The sequence below is a fragment of the Myotis lucifugus genome, unplaced genomic scaffold (assembly GCF_000147115.1).
Source record: "Myotis lucifugus unplaced genomic scaffold, Myoluc2.0 scaffold_150, whole genome shotgun sequence".
In the NCBI taxonomy this organism is placed as follows: domain Eukaryota; kingdom Metazoa; phylum Chordata; class Mammalia; order Chiroptera; family Vespertilionidae; genus Myotis; species Myotis lucifugus.
In genome coordinates, this window is record NW_005871198.1 from 1,168,536 (window position 1) to 1,191,659 (window position 23,124).

Below are 23,124 nucleotides of genomic sequence, written 5' to 3' on the forward strand. Positions count from 1 at the left end.
ATATATACTGAATTTATTGTGGATGAGAAGTAATGTGTCACCTTAGATTTGCTTTCAAATATACCAGGATACAAATGAGGGGGGGATTGATGAAATAAGAGTAACAGAATATTGGTAGTTGTTAAAACTGGGTACATGGGGTTCTAGTATACCATCCTTGATCATTTAATTGACTTCAGAATTTCTTTAATAAATAGATGCTTAAAGATGAAAAATTGCCAGAAGCCCTTAAGATAGTAGAAATTTAACCAAGTTTAATTGGTAATGAAGCTCCTAGGGAAGGTGTAATGGACACCTCTTTGCCACACCTCACCCCAAAGCGCAAAAATAGTGATGATGGCAATTCAGATATACCAACTGGAAAGCAAAAAGTCTTTCCTTTAAGTGGAAAAAAGGTGAAGATTCTTGACTTAATAATAATAATAATAAAATAATATGCTGAGGTGGGTAAGATATATGCTAAGAATGAATCTTCTAGCAGTGAAATTGTGAAGTAGGAAAAATAAATTTCAAATGGTTTACTGAAAGAAAGAAACCACCTTCACATAACTTTTATTAGAGTATAATGTTAATTGTTCTATTTTATTAGTTACTAGAGGCCCAGTGCACAAAAATTTGTGCACTAAGGGGGGGTCCCTCAGCCTGGCCTGTGCCCTCTTGTAGTCCGGGAACCCTCGGGGGATGTCTGACTGAGGGTTTAGGCCTGCTCCCTGGGGGATCGGGCCTAAAATGGCAGTCATACATCCCTCTGGCATCCCATGAGCCCTTGGGGGATGTCCACCTGCCAGCTTAGGCCCACTCCCTGAGTGCTGCTGCGGAGGCAGGAGAGGCTCCCACTGCCGCTGCTGTGCTGGCCAGCCATGAGGTAGTTTCTGGCTGAGCAGCGCTCCCACTGTGGAAGTGCACTGACCACCAGGGGGCAGCTCCTGCATTGAATGTCTGCTCCCTGGTGGTCAGTGCACGTCATAGCAACTGGTTGTTCCCGGTCATTCCACCATTAGGGTAAATTTGCATATTACCCTTTTATTATATAGGAATTGTTAATCTCTTACTGTGCCTAATGTATAAATTAAACTTTATCATAGGTATGTATGTATGTACAGAAAAAAAATATTGTATATATAGGGTTCAGTACTAACCAAGGTTTCAGGCATCCACTGGGGTCTTGGAATGAATTCCCCATAGTCTAGCAACGAATTACAAGCAGCAGTCATGTTTCTTAGGAAATGTGGTCCTCATTTCAAAAAGGCTCTTTTCTGGCTTTTTAAAATAGATCCACAAACAGGAAGTCAGCCATTAGAAAGTTGATGTGATTGTTCTTAAAAAAAAAGGATCAGCCTCGCTGGTATGGCTCAGTGGTTGATTGTTGACCTAAGAACCTGGAGGTCACCTTCGATTCCCTGTCAGGGCACATGCCCAGGTTGTGGGCTCGATCCCCAGTGTGAGGCGTGTAGGAGGCAGCTGAACAATGATTCTCTCTCATCACTAATGGTTCTCCCTCTCTCGCTTGCCTTCTCCCTTCCTCTCTGAAATTAATAAAAATATATATTTTTAAAAAGGGAATAGTCCATAATTAATTGAAGCGTTAACTATTAACATTACAAAGCATGTGCAAGTGCACCACACAAAGTCTCCACATAAACCTCACTTCATCCTCTCTGCCATTATAAAAATCTCACCATTCAAAACCAGCATAATATATGTCTATCACACTGAATCTTTTCCTTTTAGAGTTCCACCTTGCTTTACTTTATTTAATCAACTTAAATAGGCATTTAGAGAGCATGTGACTGCATACCGGTCACTCTTAAATTGATCTCAACAAGGATTTCCAAGTAGTCTGGCTAGTATTAACAATTTCTAACATATTCAATTTGGAAATAAGAACAGTCTAAAGGTATAGAGGGGCATAGCTGAGGCATTAGACCTGAAGCTGCGACAAGCCCACAGGAATGGCTTCATTTGCTCACAACTCCCAATGGCTTTCAAGAGACTGTGTTTTTGTTTTGTTTTGTTTTGTTTTTTTATCTTTTGGAAAGCTTATAACTGGAGGAGAGGCCCTTTAGGCAACTTCTCTTGAGAATAACAACCAGAGAGATTCTTAGAGAAAAATGACTGTCTTCCCTTCTCTGTCACAACTCAGGGAGAAAACTTTGTTGTGGGCTATAAAAGTAAAAACACAGCTCTTTAAAGAACACATGCAGGAAATACATCACCTTAGCTTTTCTAATATTCTAAGTTACTCATTAGAAAAATACTACCATAATTCCGTTAATTGTCAATTTGTTGTGTACATAATTCATATTTGCTATTTAGAATAATAGAAAATTATGTGTTAGAAAGCTCTGTAATAAGAATATTGAGAGGAATAACAATTTTATATCAACAGTCCCAATTTCTGTACTGATATTTTTTGTGCAACATTGATATAGTAAATTAATGTTCCAATGTTCTTGCTTATTTTTTCTACCTTTATAGAACATAAAAAGAAAAGCTCAGTCAAGCACTATTCCATTTTGTACTTGTGTAACAGCAAAAATCCTTAGATATTTGATAACCAGCTGACTAGCCCAGACATCAGGATAAGTCTATACTTACTTGGTACATTTATATATCACAGAGGAAAATATAAGCAGCTATTTATGGTTACTGCTTCACCAATTCTGAGAATAAATTTGCCCAGTCATTTGTGCATGGTGTAACTGTTCCATTTTTGTTGTGTTCACTAATATACCCAGAACATTCCAGTGATTAGGGGTTTGCCATATCACATTACCTCGTGATGAGCAACACCTCTTATTCAGTGATATGCAACAAATTCTTTCCATGCTTACTTCATGTCGTTTTATAACAATAAAGATCCCATGGATGCAAAGCCAAGCAAATCTTTGATGGCAGAAGGAAAACATAGAATGACAGAAGATTATAAAGATGCCTGACAAGAAAGAGAAGAGGAAGAGGCACCTCTCAACACTGAATAACCAGATAGCTACTCCCTGTTAGGAAAGGTCCAAGTGTTAGTACTGTCCAGAGATTCAAGAATCCTTCCTACACCCACACATGGCCTCTCTGTCAGCAAGCACACAGCATTTAGCAAGTATCTGTCATGTGCTTAGATTTGGATTTAGCACTGTGAGGGATATCAAAACACATAAAGGTCTGATGGTCAATGAGCTTGCAATCTATCCGTGGTGCAATAGTTACATAAACACATACAATCATTAAGACCTAATGAGTGCTACTGATCTAAAGGCAGGAGTAGTTTGGCCTTAGCTGGTTTGGCTCATGCATAGAACATCGACCTATGGACCAAAGGGTCCCAGGCTCGATTCCGGGTCAAGGGCATGTACCTTGGTTACAGGCTCCTCCCTGGCCAGGGTCCTGGTCAGGGCGCATGCATGAGTCAACCAATCGATGTATTTCTCTCTCACCGATGTTTCTCTGTGTCCTTCCCTCTCTCTTCCACCCTCTCTAAAAATCAATGGAAAAATATCTTTGGGTGAGGATTTAAAAAAAAAAAAGGGCAAGAGTAGCTTGAATCCCAACAAACTCAGTAGGGCTGGGTATATCTTCATGGACTAAGTAGGGTCCATGGTGGGACGTAAGGGTTAGCTAAGATTTTGTGAGACTAAAGGCAAATCACTTTTAAGCACAGGAAACAAACACACAGGGTTAGGTTGATGCTAGTTATCCTGCAAAAGAAAAATAGATTTTTTTATGGAATTGATTAACAGAGCTTATTCAAGAGACTGTGGGTAAGCATTTTAGGAAACAAAAGAGAGGAATAAATGTTGTCTGCAGAGGAAAAGAGAAAGATCAAACACTAAATGAGAAGCTCACTGATATAGATTAGTGAGAGACAAATGAATACTTGTGATGATAGAAGGATTCAATTATACAGAGCAAAGGAGATAAAGTCAACTAATATTTATGCACCACTCTTATGCCAAAGCAATGCGCTGTCTTACCAGAGTACAATTGTATTAGGTATCAATCACGTTATTGCAGTTTCTTCCAGATATTCCCAATAGTATTCCAAGGGATTGTGTTCATATTCCACAGTCAACCAAGACCCGGCTGTAACTTTGGATATAACTCCCACTACATACTGGGTGAGAGTGGAAGAGAATTCTTGATCAGTCAATGACTTATACTATGATATAGAGTAGCTAAGGGCCTGCCTCTCTATGTCCAGAGGCAGCCTGGACTCCATCCTTAGAAACTCTCATGGCATCTCAAAGTCTCAGAATTTTCTGCCCTAGTTGAGGTGCCTATCCAAACCCTGTCTAAACCAGATTTAAGAAACTATTGAAACATTTCCTTCAGCAAAAAACTTCAAAATTCCATTATCTCAGCAAATCTTCAATATCCTCCACATTCCTGATGCATCTAAAATGGTCCTGCCCACCTCTCCAGGTTCTTCAGCCTGTAGAGACTTCATCTCCTCCTACAAGGCTGGCAGCCACTATTGGCTATGGACCAAACAATCAAGCTGCTTTATCTTTCTATGTCATTGGGCATATAGGTGTGTCTATCAAAGAAGCAGTTTATGCATCACCTTCACTATGAAATTTAGCCTAACATTGCAAGGCAGATTTTTTTTTCCATTCTTTTAAAAAATCCTGAATATTCTTCTCTGTCTTTTTCATATATCTAAAGGTTTTTATTGTATATGATAGCATCTTTTCAAAAACCAGCTCTTGTTATTTTCCAGATTTCAATAATACACCATTCCTGAATCCCAACACTAACGAGTTTACTATTTTTCTTCTAAGAATACATTCCCTGCATAAATACTTTATTAATTATATAAAATCATAAATTTTTTTTTTGCTAAGTGATTTCTTAATTTATATTTATTTAATTCAGTCTTCCCTCTTAAGTATTTTTCTTTATATATAATCATATCAACTTAATTGTTTTGGGGTTGTTTTTTTTGGTGTTGGTGGCAATGGTAGTTTTTCACTTACTGCTGTTCTTTTGCTTACTTCCTAACACATCAGTCTTTCATCTCTGAAAGCTAAGAAATGACCCAGAGAGAACAAAGAACATCGTATTATGTGTTCGTTCTTTACACTATTTTGTTTTATTTTTTACTCTAAGTCAACAGTTTCTGCTTACCTCTCCTCTATGGTTGGGATTTTAGGCTTTAGAAAATTTTGTTTCTTAGTTTACATACTCTAAGTTCTGAAAGAACAAAAGCTTTTATTTATCCAATTGTGTCTCCACTAACTTTCTGTAACTTGATCTGTCACCTTGAGCTGCTGAATCCTAAATGTTCTGCAGGGGGGGGGGGGGGCGGGGGTGAAAGCAGGTTTTGCTCATCACCTTTTCTTTCCCACAGGGGGGGGGCAAAGGTACTATGACAAAAATAGAGATTTTAGGACATTATTTTTCTGGGGCAACGGGACTGAAGTTACTTTGTATTTTTCCTAAACACCTTATATTGAAACATGGGCAATTTCTTTCTATTTCAATATATATGACATAAATCTTTAACTAAAACTAAGCACTTCTGTCTGACACCTCTTTTCACTTTTCAGAGTCTCATTAATGAGCCTGTATCTCCTTCTCAAATATCATCCCCTCCTTGTGTGCCATATAGCTTTTCCAAGTTGTTTCCTGCTGTATTTAATACAGACTACCAAAGATTTAGTATTAGATTTAGTATTAGAGCCGTCTTGTCCCACCTCCAGCCTCTCACTCCCAGTCAAAATGCAGCTGTTTGGGGTCAAATTCTCTGTTAACACTTGGAGTGCGGGAAACGAGTTAAGTCGGCTCGCGTGAATTGCGCGTACTCTGCGGGAGCCGTCTTAACTCGGTTCATATAGATTTGCGGTGGAGTGCGGGAAACGTGTAAACTCGGGCCGATTGTAACTGCGTATTACCAAATATTTGTTTGTTTGCCGTTCACAAAGATACCTACCTGCGTATGCGAACCGTTTCATACCCATTGGGGTAATAGGTATCATAAAAATCCCTTGTAAGTAGAGAACACCATGCAGGCTATCGATGGACATGAGAAAGCATACGTTACAGGCAATTGTCGGAAGTGGAAAAAAGAAAAACATTTTGAGAAGGTGTCGCGTATGTTCCGTTCATAAATTGCGCAGTGAGACACGCTACATGTGCAAATTTTGCAATATACCTCTACATAAAGGGGCGTGTTTTGAAAAATATCATACGCTAAAAAACTATTAATTTCTATTTGTTTTGATTTATTATGAAAATTTTATTTTAAACTTTAAAAATATGTGTATATTTTTAGGTAATAAGTATTTTTTGGGTTTTTCGTATTTAGTTTATATATATCGAATTATTTATGTACTGAATAGATAAAAAAATGTCTGTGATTGAATAAATTTTCATTTTTTACACAAGAAACCGAAAATTTCATTTCAATCGAACCCATACTTCAAAAGATATAGGCATTTTAAACTAACTCTGATTTTGCTCGGGAAACCTAAATAATTGCCCGCGCCATCTTATATTTTGGCGGGAAATTCACCCGACACCGTAGTGTTAAACTTGGTAACTGGCTATTTGAACTCATAATTTGCATTCAAGGTTTCATTTGTAACTTTTACTAGTAAAACTTTGGCAAATCACTTTCACTTGATAATGAACTGCGGTTGTCTCCATCACACATTCGTTTCAAATGTTGCTTTTACTGTAAAGCACCTTAATTTCTTTACTTTGAATACCAATACAGTACTTTGTTACATGACAGAAGCGGCATTATTTTTGTCCTCTCCTTTACGCAGTTGCTGTGACCTACCATTTCCACCAGCCAGGTTTGGCTATGCTTGTTCTTCTTCCATCTAATGTGAAGGAACACTCACAGACAGTCCTGATTTTTTATTGGTGTCAATAATAAACAGAAAAGGAAATATTGCATGATGCCGAGCCTCTCAACAACCATATTAAGCAATTATGGGGAAAGCAATTGTCTCCACACTTTAAATGGAAGAAGCTGGGCTACAACAAAAGGGTTCACTTTTTATATTAAAAAGTCTGAGGTTGATCCAGGAAAGGAGCCAAAAAAATTTGCCTCCTGTGTTAGCATATCAGTCAATAGAATAAATTTTATTTTCATTTAAGATAAAATCATAGGGCTGGAAGGGCTTGGCTTTAGTTAGGTCCTAGGCAGAAGTCTATCATTGCTGTGCCAGAAGGAAGGTAAATTTCACAAATGTTTATAGAAGAACTTTTTGTAATATGAGTCCATGATTTTTTTGAAATGTTAGAGGAAGCGAACAGTAACTGTGTGCCTCAAAACAGAATGCAGACTAACCAGGAAAAATGGCACGGAGTTCTTTTGGGAGAGGAAAACAATCAGTGTCACTGTGGTACTCATAAAGCTTTCTTTGAGCATGATACCTGGATTCAAAGCTATCGTGGTCCTATGTTGTCATTTATTTATTGATTCATTCAATAATTATTTACTCAGGAGATATTATAGGCCAGACCCACCCCCCCAAAAAATCAGAAAAAAATCCTTTCTCTCATCGCTTATAACCTTTTAGAGAGGATAGAAGCAATTACTTATGAGTGTTAACTCTGTAAGAGCACATGGTCAGGGCAATGCTTTAAGATTTCAGGGTTCAGTGAGGCTTTCCTTTTAAAAAAATACATATTTTTATGGATTTCAGAGAAGAAGGGAGAGGGGGAGAGAGATAAAAACATCAATGATGAGAATCATTGATTGGCTGCCTCCTGCATGCTCCCTACTGGGGATTGAGCCTGCAACCTGGGCATGTGCCAGGAATCAAACTGTGACCTTTTGGTTCTTGGCTCCACCCTCAACCACTGAGCCACACAGGCCAGGCAGTGAGGCTTTCTACAGGAAGCTATAACTTTAACCTGGGATGTGAAAGATGAAAATAACAGTAACCCAATCAAATAGGAGGTAGGGTAGTTAATGAATATTGCAGGTACAATATGTACAAAGCCACAGGTGAAAACACAGTATGGCATGTTAGATAACCTGTAAGAAGGTCAGTATGGGTGGAGTGCAAGGGTGTGAAGTGAAAGAGCTAGGGCCACAACACTAGCTGAAATAACCAAAGAAAAAAGAGAGAAATAAGTGACACATAGATAAGAGAGGAAATATCATGAAAACTAGGGATGTTAAAAAGTAATGTGATTACTGTGCACAATTCTGAGCTAATGTATTTGAGAAGAATAATTCTTCCCCAAAAATGCAACTTAGCAAAATAGACCCCAAGAGAAAGCTTAAACATATCATTTGTCAAATATAAAGGAGAAAATGGTGCCCCAGGGTAAGGGCTACGTCCTCCATCTTACCTTGGCCACGTGCTTGGCAAGGAGCGTCTTCCCGGAAGTCTAAGACTCTGCTAGCCACACCCAGGAACAAGACATCGACTTGCGATGATAGGGGGAAAAAACCTTCTAAATTCATTTTAGGAAAGAAGTATAGCATTGATTCTCCAACTGGCAACAACTAAAACACACACACCACTTGGCTAGCCGATGGGTCGGTGAGTCTGGTGGACGGGAGCTCAAGCTAGCTTGAAATACAGATTCTTATGCTTTTGCATCGAATTGCTGGCTCCCTGTTGGTTTCTTGGGGCATAAGAAAGTGAGGTTAATTTTAAGTTCCAGACCAGGAAAACCTTTACATAATCCCTTTATCTTTTGAGCTAAGGAGAAAAGTTACAAGGTCATTTCTAGATAAGAGGATAAAACTTTACAAAACAAAAAAAAACTGGCTGACTCTATTTATAATAGCAAATGTGCATACTTAGATTAAAAAATTATATACATAGACGTATTAATATACAAATGCACATACATATAAGACATCAAGAAGTATAAATATCAAGAAATACACAAAACCTTACACACTGAAATCACTCAAGACACAAAAGTAAGCTTGGACAGGAAGACTCAGTGCCATAAAGACATCAATGCTCCCTAAGTTAATTTATAAATTTAATGTAAACTCTATATAATACCATTAAGGTTTTTCTCTTGAGTTATATAGATGACATGATGCAATATTGGGATTTCCTTCAAATAATCATGAGTGGATAGGAAAACTATTCATGGATTGATCATTATTCAACAGTATGATGAATACATGGGAATTTACTATATCATTCTGTTTGAATGTTTGACATTTTTTATAATAAACAAACATTTTTAATAATAAATTAAAGATGATGGCAGGTGTGGCAGGAAATAAGGAAGTCTGTGATAAAAATCCCACAATATTAAGTCTTCAATTTGAAATATAATTTCTTGGAATGATATTCCATATTTTTCGTCATCGAGCCAATTAGCCTATCAAGAAGTTTACAGTGATGAATAGCAGTGCACTGGAATGTTGTGATATTCAAAGGATTGTTTTGTATGTAAAGGGTCATTTTGTGCCTATCACATTGGAAGGATGCCTACTGCTGAACTAAACTGTAAAAATGAATAATGTCTTTATGTTCAAAATACAAAGCCCACAATATATTAATTGTCCTGTTATTACAAATGTTGCTTGCAATCCAGAGTTTTTTGTTGTTGTTGTTGTTGTTGTTGTTTTGCATTTTAGTAGAAAAAAAATCTCTTAACTATGCAGTCACATAAGTAGAATCATAGCATGTTCATTTTTTTACAAATTCAAGTAATTTAACTTTATATTTAACAAATGAGGAAACAGAATATTTTGACTTTTCAAAGTATTATTGACTGAGCTCAGACTAAAACCCAGAACTTTCCCTTCCCAAAGTAGTGCTTCTTTCACTGCCCAACCTAAAATTATGCAATAAGATAGCATACCTTTCAAATAAATCATTCTGATTGTTACTAATGAAAACTCTCCAATGAATTTTAAAGAAAGCGTTGACTCGCTACACGCCCTTCTAATAACTCCATCTTTACCTAACATGTGGTAATGCCTTAAAGGAGCCTTTGTATCTGCTATTGCTATTAACTAACCTTGATTATTCCCCAAGCTCTTTCACAGTGCCTGACATACAATAGGCAGCTAATTAATGCTCACTGGAGAATAAAGGATGTGGCAGATCTATATGTCAACAATTGCAAAGATTTATTTAAAAGCAAAATGCCACTTTCTGTCAATGAAGTGACAGATGTGATGCAATGTGTTTCTAAAATATTGACATAATTAGGTGTATGACACTATTGGTGTATTTTTTTTTTCAGAGAGGAAGAGAAAGGGAGATAGAGACATCAATGATGAGAATCATTGATTGGCCGCCTCATGAACGCACCCTACTGTGGGGATCCAGCCCACAACCCAGGCATGTGCCCTTGACCGGAATCCACCTCCAGGGACCCTTCAGTCTGCAGGCTGATGCTCTATCCACTGAGCAAATCAGCTAGGGCAATTGGTATAATTTTTTATTTGTTTGTTTGTTTTGAGAAACAAAACAAAACTCAATTCCAATAATCTAGGCTGGTATGTGTAGTATGTAAAGTGTCTTTTGGTTAATATAAGGCTCATAAAAACCCAATATACAATTTTACAAAATTTAAATGAAGAAAAAATTAAGCAATAATGCTAACATAATATGTTGAAGTTTTGCAGTTCATAATTAGAATATATGCTAAAATCCAATAATTAAAAATTATTTTTAGAGAGAAAAAGTATTTTTAAGTGCCAAGAAATAAAAAAAATGCCTGACTAAATTCATTTTCATGCATAAAATAATCTATGAAACAGTTTCTAAAACAATAATCAATTCTTATAAATAAATTCTTTTCTGATGCATTATTTGTGAGGGGAATTCATTTTTTTGCTCCTATGCCCAGTATCTCTAATAATGCAGGAAAGTTCTTTGAGTAGGAATACCTTCATGTGAATCCAACAGAAACTTTTTACTGCTCTGGATAAAGGAGTTATAGAAAATTAAATAACTGATTCTTGGGTTAATGGGCTTCTTAGTGCACCCTTGTGGTAAAGAAATGTTACAAATGCAACCTTAAAAATTTCAGAGCATAAAGCCAGCCCTAGAGGAATCAACAGTGAATCATCTGTTCAGTACTTTCAGGAAACACCAGAAATGTCCTACCTGATCATGAAAAATAAATTTAGTGAGTTTTATTTTGTAAAAGAAGATACAACATAAGTGATTTGAATACAAAGGTTAGAACAAAAAGAAAATCTCAAATTAAGTTTATAAGAAGGCCACGGAAAATGATATCACCATTGAACAGATATCACTGAATTCATTTACGCCAAATTGCTTGTTCAGCCTTCTATCTTTTATCACATGAGAAAATGGTATTTGGACAATGAGTCTTCATTTCTCTCAGTTTATCAAACCTAGTCACAATTCTTGCCTTACTATTTTTAGCTGAACAAGACATGTCTTTGTCCTGTGCAGAAATGGATGTTGTGTTCACATCAACTGATATCGAGTGAGACACAACATAGTGTTTAACTTAAAAAAAAAATTTAGGAAAAAGAGCACTGTGTGTAGCTTTGAAAATAAAATAAGTTAAAAACAACAAAACATTTGCAGGGTAAGTTTAATCCATGGAAAGCAAATTTGATATTTCAGGTAAAAATAACTTTCAAAAGTATTAATATTACATTTCTATACACATATACATCAAAGCAAATAGAATTTATCTGACATACATTAGTTCTTATAATAACAAAATTTAATCTAAAACGATCCTATTTTTCCTGATTACTTTTAGGAAACGTGTGGTTAACTTGGATAATTTTATACCAAAGGATATCTATTGCAAAGGTAAACCAGAAATATATGCAGAATATTTATATCAGTAATGTTTGTAATAACAAATCTTATAAACAATCAAAAGTATACCGACAGGCAAATGGATGACTAAATTGTATATTCATACAATGCAACAATGTCAAATAATGAATGTATAAATATTACATAAAACAACACCAATGAATGGAAACAATCTAATTTTAAATGGGAAAAGTGCAAAAGTTAAAATACTATATAATGTATTTCTGTAGAATTTAAATAATTAAAACAAAAAATCTACTTGCTAGGATACTTAGTGATGATAAAGACATATTTTTAATAGCAAGATAATATCCACATATGGTCCAATATAATAGTGACTAGAAGGTGATGAGAATTAGGTAGGAGTTAGTGATGGCAGAGACCAGATCATTCAGTGTTCTGTTTTGTAAGCAGGGTGTTAGGTGAACTGGTATCTGTTATATTATTGCTTGAAAACAAAAACAAACATATAAGTTATGCAAGAGCCAGGGATGATGGCATATGATAAAACAAGGATAAATATCAATCAAATCTGTACCCTGGAATACAAACAAAAGGATACAAATGAAGACAAATTTTAATTAATATATCAGTTTCTTAAAAGAAATGATATGATCTATAATAATAGAAAGGTAATATGCTAATTAGACAGGATGTCCTTCCGGACAACCTTCCGGATGAAACCGGGGCTGTGAGGGCAGCCCAGGTCCCGGGTGCCAGAGGGAAGCTGGTGCCAGCAGCCAGGGGAAGGAAGGCCTAATCTTACACAAATTTCGTGCACCGGGCCTCTAGTAGGTATATAACATAGCTAGGTATTACAGATGTTCCAAAATGTTGTAGTTCAGCTCTGTACCAATAACTTACATTCTGATGATCTATTCACACATATGTACATAAGACAGAGACCATGTTGATCAATTGTTGACCCTTATATGTCCCCAAAATTAAGCCCAGTGCTTTGCATATAGCAATACTTACCAAATATTTCATGATAAATTGATATTTGATTCAAATATTAATCCAGATTATATTCAAATATTAAACACATTAAACACAGGTAAAAATAACTATTTTTCCAAAAAAAATAAACATCATTGTATGCATACTTTAAAATCATTTAAATAAAAAATAATACCTTTGAAACAAGTTTCAAAGTATAGTTTTATATGTCAATAATTAACATTATAGTTTTTATAAGAATATGCTCCTTATCTAAAATGTAGAAATGAAATATTCATTCCTTATTTTGATCCATTGATTTTTTTAAGTTGTAAATGCCATCTTTTCTTTCTTGTTAAATAATTTCTGCTTGGTGGTTTGTAATAAGACTAGGAATTCTGCCCACTGCCAGTCAAGACAAATAGCCTTTGCCTCATTAGAGAATCTGGCGTGTTCTGAGAAGAAGCCAAGGGAAGAGGAACCTGGAACATGAGATAGGCCAGGAATACTGGAAATGATTTTAAGAAGATGCCAGCTGGCCTGGAAAAGGAGTAGAAGGACCTTTCCTGAAATAAAATTGAATAGTTATGCCAACCTTGAATTGGGTGAATTCTGGAACTAAACAAAAAGCCCTGGAGAAAGGCCAGATGACTCAGTAGGAGTGATGAGAAAGAAGGTGGATAAACCCCATTGCAAACCTGAGTTGTTGAAAACAACTATACTCAGAACTATTTAGAAATAAAAGACACTTAGAATATAAGCCATAGTAACATAATTTTATTCAGAATTCATTTAATTTTAAAAGTAAAATGTCAAAAATATGGAGGATTACTCTCTGTTTTCAACTTCATCCTCCCCGTAACAACCCCAAATAATAAAATGCTATAGGAAATATTAAGTGCCGGTTATGCGCTAAGTACTGAAGTTAAATCTAGAGAAAGTATACTTTAACTGAAGAAGCAAAGAATGAGTAAGGGATAGCTAGGAGAAGGGGACAAAAATGTGTCATCATCTAATGATGCAAGGCTGTTTCATACTTTTGAAGAACTCCAAGTTAAGTGGCTGGAGGACAGGGTATCAAAGAAAGACTTGGAAGGTATTGGATTGGAGGGAATAAGGTCAGATTTGGATGGAAGGCCTCTAAATCATATTGGGGTTTTTTCTTTATTAATTAAGGTATTACATATGTGTCCTTATCCCCCCATTCCATCCTCCCCCCACCCCCCCACTCATGCCCTCATCCCTGTGGTATCTGTGTCCACTGGTTAGGCTTATATGTATCATACAAGTCCTTTGGTTTCATCTCTCATTAGAGCTTATTCTTCATGCTAAATGTTATGAGAAGCCATGAAGGATTTTTTAGCAGAGTTCTTTCTCAACTACATATTTTTAAAAATTACTTTGGTTGCACCAAAAGGAATTTTCTAGAAGAGATTGAAAATAGAGGAAGGGAGTGGATGTAAAAAACATTAAAAATGCTCAGGTAGCCTGGCTAGTGTGTTCCAGCAATTGAGCACAGACCTATAAACTGGGAGGTTGCATTTTGATTACAGGTCAGGGCAGCTTATCAGTGATTCTCTCTCATCATTGATGTTTTTATCTCCCTCTCCCTTACTTTTTAAAATCAATAAAACAATATATTTTTTAAAAAAATGTTTAGGTAAAAAATAGAATTTATGGTACTGACTTTCCCATCTGAACAAGAAGTAACAGGGCTAGACTTCACCCTTCTACTTAAAACAACTTATAAAAGCAAGTAAGCCCTAACTGGTTTGGCTCAGTGGATAGAGCGTCAGCCTGCGGACTCCAGGGTCCCAGGTTCGATTCCGGTCAAGGGCATATACCTTGGTTGCAGGCACCTACCCAGTAGGGGGTGTGCAGGAGGCAGCTGATCAATGTTTCTCTCTCATCAATGTTTCTCTCTATCCCTCTCCCTTCCTCTCTGTAAAAACTCAATAAAATATATTAAAAAAAATCAAAGCAAATAAAAATATATGAAACAATATTGCCAATATTATCAGACAGTGATTCCTGAGAGATGGAAGATAATAAGTACTTCTGCCCCAGCTTACTGTCTTGAAAGAATTTCCCGGCTTCTGTGCAGGCAGGGGTTACACAGAAGGATATTGGCACCTTCCCTGGGTAGAGGAGAAACAGAGCTGAAAATCCAGAAAGGCGAAGATGACTTAGAGTCAAAGGAAAAAATATCAGTGAGAAGGTAACTTCACAGAAAGTGACCCCAGAGAACTGTGGAAGGTTCACCTCTAGTATCCTGACAAGTACTCACTGGTGTATGAATGTGAGGAGACAGCCAAGGCCCAGGAAAACAAAAACATCTGATAATTAGAGGGACCAGTACTTGATGCTCAGCCAGGACCAGAAGTAGTGCCTGCTCCCACCAGCCAGGCTGGAAAACCTCAGGTGCATTGTGTAAGAGTACTCAGAAGGGTTTTGACTCAGCAATGGAGAAAAATCAATCCTAGATTAAATGCTGCTCTTGTCTTGATAAACAAATTTTGAAAAACAAAACCAGAACAGATCAAACTGTTTCCAAGTATCTTAACTGGCTTGAGAATAAAAAGCACAAATATTTCTAAAAATACAAAAGTATATAGCCAAGTAACATGCATATTTCCAAGTAACATTTATATTTCCTGTAATTCAATTTAAAAAAAAATCAACAAGCACCCAAAGAATCAGGAAATTATGTTAGGAGAAAAAACAATCAATTGTAACTGACCCAGAACTGGATTAGATGTTAAAATTAGTAGACAGAACATGAAACACATTCATCATTATAATTGTATTTTTATATATTTAAAGTCTAGAAAGATTGAGCATGTTAGGTAGAGATATAGAAAGTATATGTATATTTTTACAGTGTATTAAAATATATATAGGGGTTGGCAAAAGTAGGCTCACAGTAGTGAGTACACAAAACAGCTATTCTTGTTTTATTATTTATTGACTATTGTATTATTTTCCATACAAACAATTGTAAACATACTTTTTCCAATACTTACATTTGTAATATATAATATATAATATTTTATATATTATTAAAATTAGGTAATGCGATTCCTCTAGTTTTATTTTTCTTTTCCAAAACTGCTTGACTGCTTGGTCTGTTCTAGTTCCATTGTCTTTCCATACTTATTTTAAGATATATTTGCCTATGTCTGCAAAAAAAATCTTGTTGACAATTTGATGGGAATGGTACTTAGTTTATAGGTCAATTTGTAAAGAATCGATATCTTTATGATGTTGTTTTCCAATCTATGAACATAGTTTCCCTCTCCCTTTATATAGATCTTCTTTCTTTCTTTCAACATGGTTTTGTAGTTTTTAGCATGCAGATACACTGATGAATTTTTGAGTGTTGAACTAGACTTTCACAGCTGGAATAAAATCCAACTGACTATTGTGTATAATTTTTAAGTATATTGCTGATTTGATTTGCCAGTATTTTGAGAACTTTTGTGTCTATGTTCATAAGAAAGTGTTTGCTTTTTTGTATATCTTCTTCTGCTTTTGGTATTAGAGTAGTGTTAGCCTCAATAACAAGTGTTGGGAACTGTTCTCTTCTGTTTCTATAAAAGATTGTGTAGAACTGATATTCCTCTTTCAGCACTTGGTAGAATTCTTCAGTAAAATCATCTGGAAATTTGTTTTCCAGAAGCTTTTAAATTACAGATCAATTTTTCTAACATGTACAGAAGCATTCAAATTATCTACTTAATCTTTGGTGAGCTTGAATGGTTTATGGTATTTCAGGAATTGGTTTAGTTATTTGTAATTTGCCGGTATAAATATCCTGGTTTGGATACTGGACTGTGTAAGATGTCACCACTGACAGAAGCTGGATGATGGATACATGGACCCTCATTTATACAACTTCTAGTGAGTCTACAGTGTTGTTGTTTTCAACATAAAAAGGTAAGTAGAAAGAAGTACATATATTTTTATAGCAACTGTTAATTTGTTAAATTGTACAAATTCAAATGTTTATTTCTATGAGAATTTCTACCACGTGATTCTTGGCTTTTTATCTCTTTGATTGCAGTCCTTTCTGGATTGAATGGCAATCAATCAATAAATAACGCTCAGTCTTTTCTATCCCCGTATTAATTTAGTAGAAAAATACTCTCAACACTGCTGTCTGTACTCACTTCTTGTAGGCAGTGTACCATATAATTATGTTAGTTAAGCTCTCTCAGGTTGGAAGTAATCTTTTCGGATATGCTGATATTATCTCAGTTGATAGGGATTTATTTTAATTATAACTAGTATTCCCAAGACTTAACAGACTTATTTTTAAAAATGGAAAGTTATTTAATCATCATCCTCTGTCCTTTCTGCCTAATCAGAAGAAAGCTCTCCTCCTCTTGTTCTCTAGGTTTTTAACTGTTTTCTGGAAGTGTTCAAAGAAAGTTTCATTGTGCTTAGGAAGCAGTCTGTCAACTGGAGTCAGTATGTCCTGTTTATATTCATCTCCGGTTCTCCTTTGGGCTTATAATATCCATACCTGCGACCCCAAAAGGCCTTGGAAAAGCGCCACTGCTTCTAGCCATTACAATCCAATGCCCCAAGCTTTAGAACTGACTCTAAAAGACTAGAAGGATGTTGTGTTGAATGCAGATCTGGGAAAAAAAAACCTCTTCACTAACAATTTCTGTGAGCATCGGCCCTGCTCTGTAGGGCCCCTAGACTCATGGCACCTACACAAGTAGTTCCATCAAATTTGGTCATAATTTCCTGCCTTGGATACCACACCGTTCTTTCAATAGGATGGAGGAATTTATACCTGGTATGTCTTTATAACCCCTTTCACTGAGTTAATTCCCTGTTAAATGGTAATGAGCTCAAAATTAAAGAAGCTTTTTTCTCTATCCTCTTTCTTTCAGAAAATTACTACCCATAACTAAAATTCTTTCCTTCTTCTCTAGTTAGAAAACAGATACTTTACATATATGAATATTAATATTTGTGATAAGTAGAATCAGAGAAAGTGTTAGCATCTTTGCACCATCTTAGCTAGTCAAAATTTTCCTGTTCCAAAAGGATGCATGACAGAAAGGAAAATATGAACAGCAACAAGTCAGACTTCATAGAAACTAGAATATAGTAGTAGCTCTAGTGAAAATCAGATACACCTGACTCTTTTTGTTCTATCAGGAGTGTTCTGAGCCTATGACTTAACCTTATGGTGAGTCAGCAATGTTCTGATTCTTCATACTGAATTCATGAGGTTAAAGATTCCTTCTCAGTATGTCTGATATTCAGATGCCCTAAGAGAAAGTTCAGAATTGTTTATTTTATCATTATTACCCCTATTGAAAGAACTCATCAGGCAACTGACCATCCATCCTTGGGGCAGGCATCTATCCTGATGCAATCAGCCATGGAAAACTGACCATAGACAGTAAGTACTCTTATATGTGCCAAATTCCCAAACATAATAGATTTGTCTTCTGCAATTAAGATTTTGATAGCTGATGGTCATGTTTAATGTCTCAAGTATCTTAAATAAATACAAGAAGACTGTTAAGGCCATCCATTGCTGGCAAAGCCTTGAAGTCAGACAGACAGACCAAGGTTTCTATGCTGTGTGCCTTCTACCTACAAAATATGTCTGATATTTTCATCTTGCTATGTAAACATTGGCTAATTGAATGAAATTATTTAATCTATGTCTGTTTGTTTATCTTTAGAATAAAAATTGGTAGTACAGCTGTTATTGACTGAATGTTTGTGTACCCTCCCCTAAAATCCATATGTTGAAATTCTAACTTCTGATGTGATGATATTAGGTAGTGGGGCCTTTGTGGAGTAATTAGGTCATGAAAGTGTTGCCCTCATGAATGTGATTAGTGACCTTCTAAAAAAAATATATGGAATCTCGCTTACTCACTCTCTGTTCCCCACCATGTGAAGAAACAAGAAGAATGCAGACATCTACAAGCCAGAAAGTGGATCCTCACCAGACACAGGGTCTGCCAACACCTTGATCTTGGACTTCCTAGCATCCATAACTGTGAGAAATAAAGGTTTGTTGTTTAAGCCATTCAGTCTGTGATATTTTGTTATAGCAGCTCAAACTGACTAAAACAACAGCTGATGCATAACCAGCATTTCAGAATTAGTTAATAGTAATAAATACATTATTAATAACAAGCTATTAATAGGTGCTACATGTAGCCCAGCTGGCATGGCGCAGTAGTGGAGCATTGACCTATGAACCAGGAGGTCAGGGTTCTATTCCTGGTCAAGGCACATGCCTGGGTTACGGGCTCAATCCCTAGTGGGGGGCGTGAAGGAGGCAGTGGATCAATGATTCTTTCTCATTATTGATGTTTCTATCTCTCTCTCCCTCTCCCTTCTTCTCTGAACGCAATAAAAAATATATTTTTTTTTAAGTAGATGCTACATGTAAAAAAGGATATCAAAGTCAATTCAAATCACACATAAATTTTGAGTACTTATTAAGTACTATTCAAAGCACTTGATATACATTAATTTATTCAACCCTCACAAGAAAACTATGAGGCAGTTATTGTTATTATTATTCCCACTTTGTAGATTATGAAATTTAGAAACAGGGAGATTATATAATTGGCCCAAGGTCACATAGCTAAATTATGCTCGAGTCAGGATATGATCTGACTGCAGACTTTGAGCTCCTCACTAATGCACTTCAAAATAAACTTGGGAAATATTATGTCAAGCAGATTTCTTCAATAGGACATATGAGAGAGAGTATTATGTTAAAGTGTATTGAATATAAAACATGAGATATAGTTTATATTTATTATACTGCATTTATTAAGTCATAAAACCCTTTGTGTTTTATGAATCATCCCACAGGATATTCTGGGGCTTGCTTTGGAAAATGTGGCTCAAGGAATAAAAATTCATTCCATAAAAATCAGTTTTACTATTTCTTTATGGTTAATTCCCATTTATATCATTTTCCTAAAGTTTGAAAGTGGAAGAATTTTATGCATGGCACCAGCATTGTGCCTTTACCACGCTGCACACGTGAAGAATATATATATGATTTGACTTAGAAATCAGTGAGAGGTATAATTCCAGGAAGCTAGAGGCTTAAATGTTTGTTTGTTCATATATATTTTTTGTTTCAAAGGCATCAGGAAAGATTTTGTAGTTTGATACAGGAGTATTCAAGATTACTGGGGCTGGAATGAGTTCTATCATCACCAAAAAGACACCAAGAAGGGTCCCAATATCTGTCCCAGAAGATGGGGACAATAATCCTGAAGTTTGGGAGGGAGAGGGAGAGAGTAAAGTTCCTTCAGAGTAACTCATTTAAATAAGAGAGTAAGTTAAACTTTCTCAAGGAATAAATAACCCAGATACCAGACCAGCAGTGACTCTCTAATCTAGAACAGTGGGATACTTGTTTATTTCTGCCAATGCTTATGTACGAAGAAAATACAAACCTACTGATAATAAGGACTTATAATAGACTAGAGGCCTGGTGCAGGGTCCCTAGGCCTGGCCAGCAATCAGAACTGATCGGGGTCTTCCAGCTGCGGGTCGGAGCCTACCTTCCCCAGCTGCTAGCTTCCTGCTTGGGCCTTCCTTCATTCCACGCCGCCCCCTGGTGGTCAGTGCACATCATAGTGATCGATTGGTCTCCCAGTTGAACTCCCGTGGGGACAATTTGCATATTAGGTATGTGTGTGTGTGTGTGTGTGTGTGTGTGTGTGTGTGTGTGTGTGTAATCTGTAAATTTGATCTTTGCTGCATGTAATACTCAATTAGAATTTCTCATGGAGGATCTGTCAGTTTCTGGCAGATACCATGAAGGTATGCAGTGGAGAACCAGGGGGCATAATGCTCTGTGTTCTCAAATGTTCTGGAATGGCACTCCCAAGTCCCATTTCACTGGAGGAAGAATGAGATGATATGAGGATAAAAAATGAGGAAGTGAATGGTTAGGGCATGATAAAGGCAAAGGGGCAGTGTAGGTAGCCTGGGTGTGAAGTAACAGTCGTGGATTGAACTCCTGAGGTTCACAGGAGCCATGAATTTATTATAGGACTTTGCTTGACATTCTTCAGTCTCCCCCCTTTCATAATCTCTTTTGCTACCCCAGAACATTTACTTTTCAAACCCTTAACGAGGTAAAATATTTGTTTTCTCATGTTTAAATAAAGCAAATTCAAAGGGACAAACTATGGTTCTGTTTTCTCATTGATTGAAACTTTAGTGACCTTCATGACATTTTTTTTGTCATTAGTCTTGATACATTGTTTGCTTGATATAAAATATGTGAATATAATAAAGCAGTAGTTTTAAAGTTTTAAACATTGATATTATACTAACATATTTCACAATATTAGCACTATTAATGTTATAATTTATAGATCACATATCTATTTATTAAGAGCATATGTGCTGTATTAGCTATATCATCACTTTTAACATTGTATCAAATTAATTTGATCTTTATGAACATGTGATTTCACTGAAGGTAGAGAAGGTCTTATAGAACTCTATGCCCAGAACACAGAGCAATGTGTTATACTGCAGATGTTCAATAAATATTTATAGATTTAATAAATTAATAAATGATCAAAGTTCAACAAATCCTTCTAGAGTCAAATGAACAATTTACCTTTTTTCACATGTCTCTTGCATTTACACAAGATTTTCAATAGTTATATTTCTTTCAAAAAATTTAATTTTAACTGTAGCTTCCATATATGTATTTTTATATCTCTATATAATATTATATTCCATTTCAAAAGTTCATACTTTTATTGGAATTTAGTTTTATTTACTTAGTTCAGTTCAATAACCTACATGAGTTATTCAGTCTTTATTGCTGTAAGATTGAATCAAATCAAGTTCTCAATATCATCTCATGCTTTCTCCTCAGTGAAAGGCGGACTCAGAAGGGCCATTCTCAATTTTTAGGTTGAATATTCATCTTAAACCACTAGATTATCTATTTCATATTTATAAATTTAAAGTTATTAATATTACCTTGAATTTGTACAAGTTTTCTTACTAATAGCTCATATATACAAGTTCATCCATTTATCTACAATATAACATAGGGAAAATAAAACTGTTTTAATAAGTAGTAATTTTTTCAGACTAATATATTCTCGTCCATCAAATCTAAACACTACTAAATAACTAAATTCAGAATATACACTTTATCAAAGTCGGATTAAATTGCATTTTTAAATAAAAAAGAATAAATTTTATGGATTAATGACATTGAAAATTAATATATATAAGCTTATATTCCTAAATTATCATCATATCATACATATTCAAATACAAGAAAAGAAAAATAATTAGAGGGCATAGCACTATAAGATTCTAAAGTATAATTCTGTTTAGAATAACAACAACATGCTGGAGCCGAGTGCTAATATGCTGTGGTTCAAGGGATGGAAAGTCACCCGTAAAGATGGCCATGCCGCTGGAACCATGCTGCTTGAAGCTGTGGTTTGCATCCTACTACCAACTCATCCAACTGACAAGCCCCTGTGTCTGGCCCTCCAGGATGTCTATAAAACTGGTGGTACTGGTACTGTCCCTGTGGGCAGAGTGGAAACTGGTGTTCTCAAACCCAGCATGGTGGTCGCCTGTGCTCCACTCAACGTTACAACTGAAGTAAAGTCTGTTGAGATGCACCATGAAGCTTTGAGTAAAGCTCTTCCTGGAGACAACGTGGGCTCCAATGTCAGGAACATGTCTGTCAAAGACGTTCTCTGTGGCAACGCGGCTGGTGACAGCAAAAGTGACCCACCGGTGGAAGCAGCTGGCTTCACAGCTCAGGTGATTATCCTGAGCCATCCAGGCCAGATCAGTGCTGGAGATGCACCTGTGCTGGATTGTCACACAACTCATACTGCTTGCAAATTTGCTGAGCTGAAGGAGAAGATCGATCATCGTTCTGGGAAAAAGCTGGAAGATGGCCCTACGTTTTTGAAATCTGGTGATGCTGCCATTGTCGATGTGGTTCCTGGCAAGCCCATGTGTGTTGAGAGCTTCTCGACTACCCCCCTCTGGGCCGTTTTGCTGTTCATGACATGAGACAGACAGTTGCTGTGGGTGTCATCAAAGCATGGACAAGAAGGCAGCTGGAGCTGGCAGTCACCAAGTCTGCCCAGAAAGCTCAGAAGGCTAAGTGAATATTATCCTCAATTACTGCCACCCCAGTCTTAACCAGTGGTGGAAGAACGGTCTCAGAACTGGTCTCAATTGGCCACTTAAGTTTAATAGTAAAAGATTGGTTAAGGATTACAATGCATCGTAAAAACTTCAAAAGGAAAGATGAATGTTTTGTGGACCATTTGGTTCTTTTGTGTGTGTGTGGCAGTTTTTAAGTTATTAGTTTTTAAAATCAGTACTTTTTCATGGAAACAACTTGAGCAAAAACCTGTCACAGAATCTGAGA

General features: G+C 36.2%; 1 pseudogene; it reads left to right on the plus strand.

Annotated features, from left to right (window-relative positions):
- The first annotated feature begins 287 nt into the window (after nucleotides 1-287).
- On the plus strand, nucleotides 288-22,858 carry LOC111827306 (annotated as a pseudogene).
- The last annotated feature ends 266 nt before the right edge of the window (nucleotides 22,859-23,124 follow it).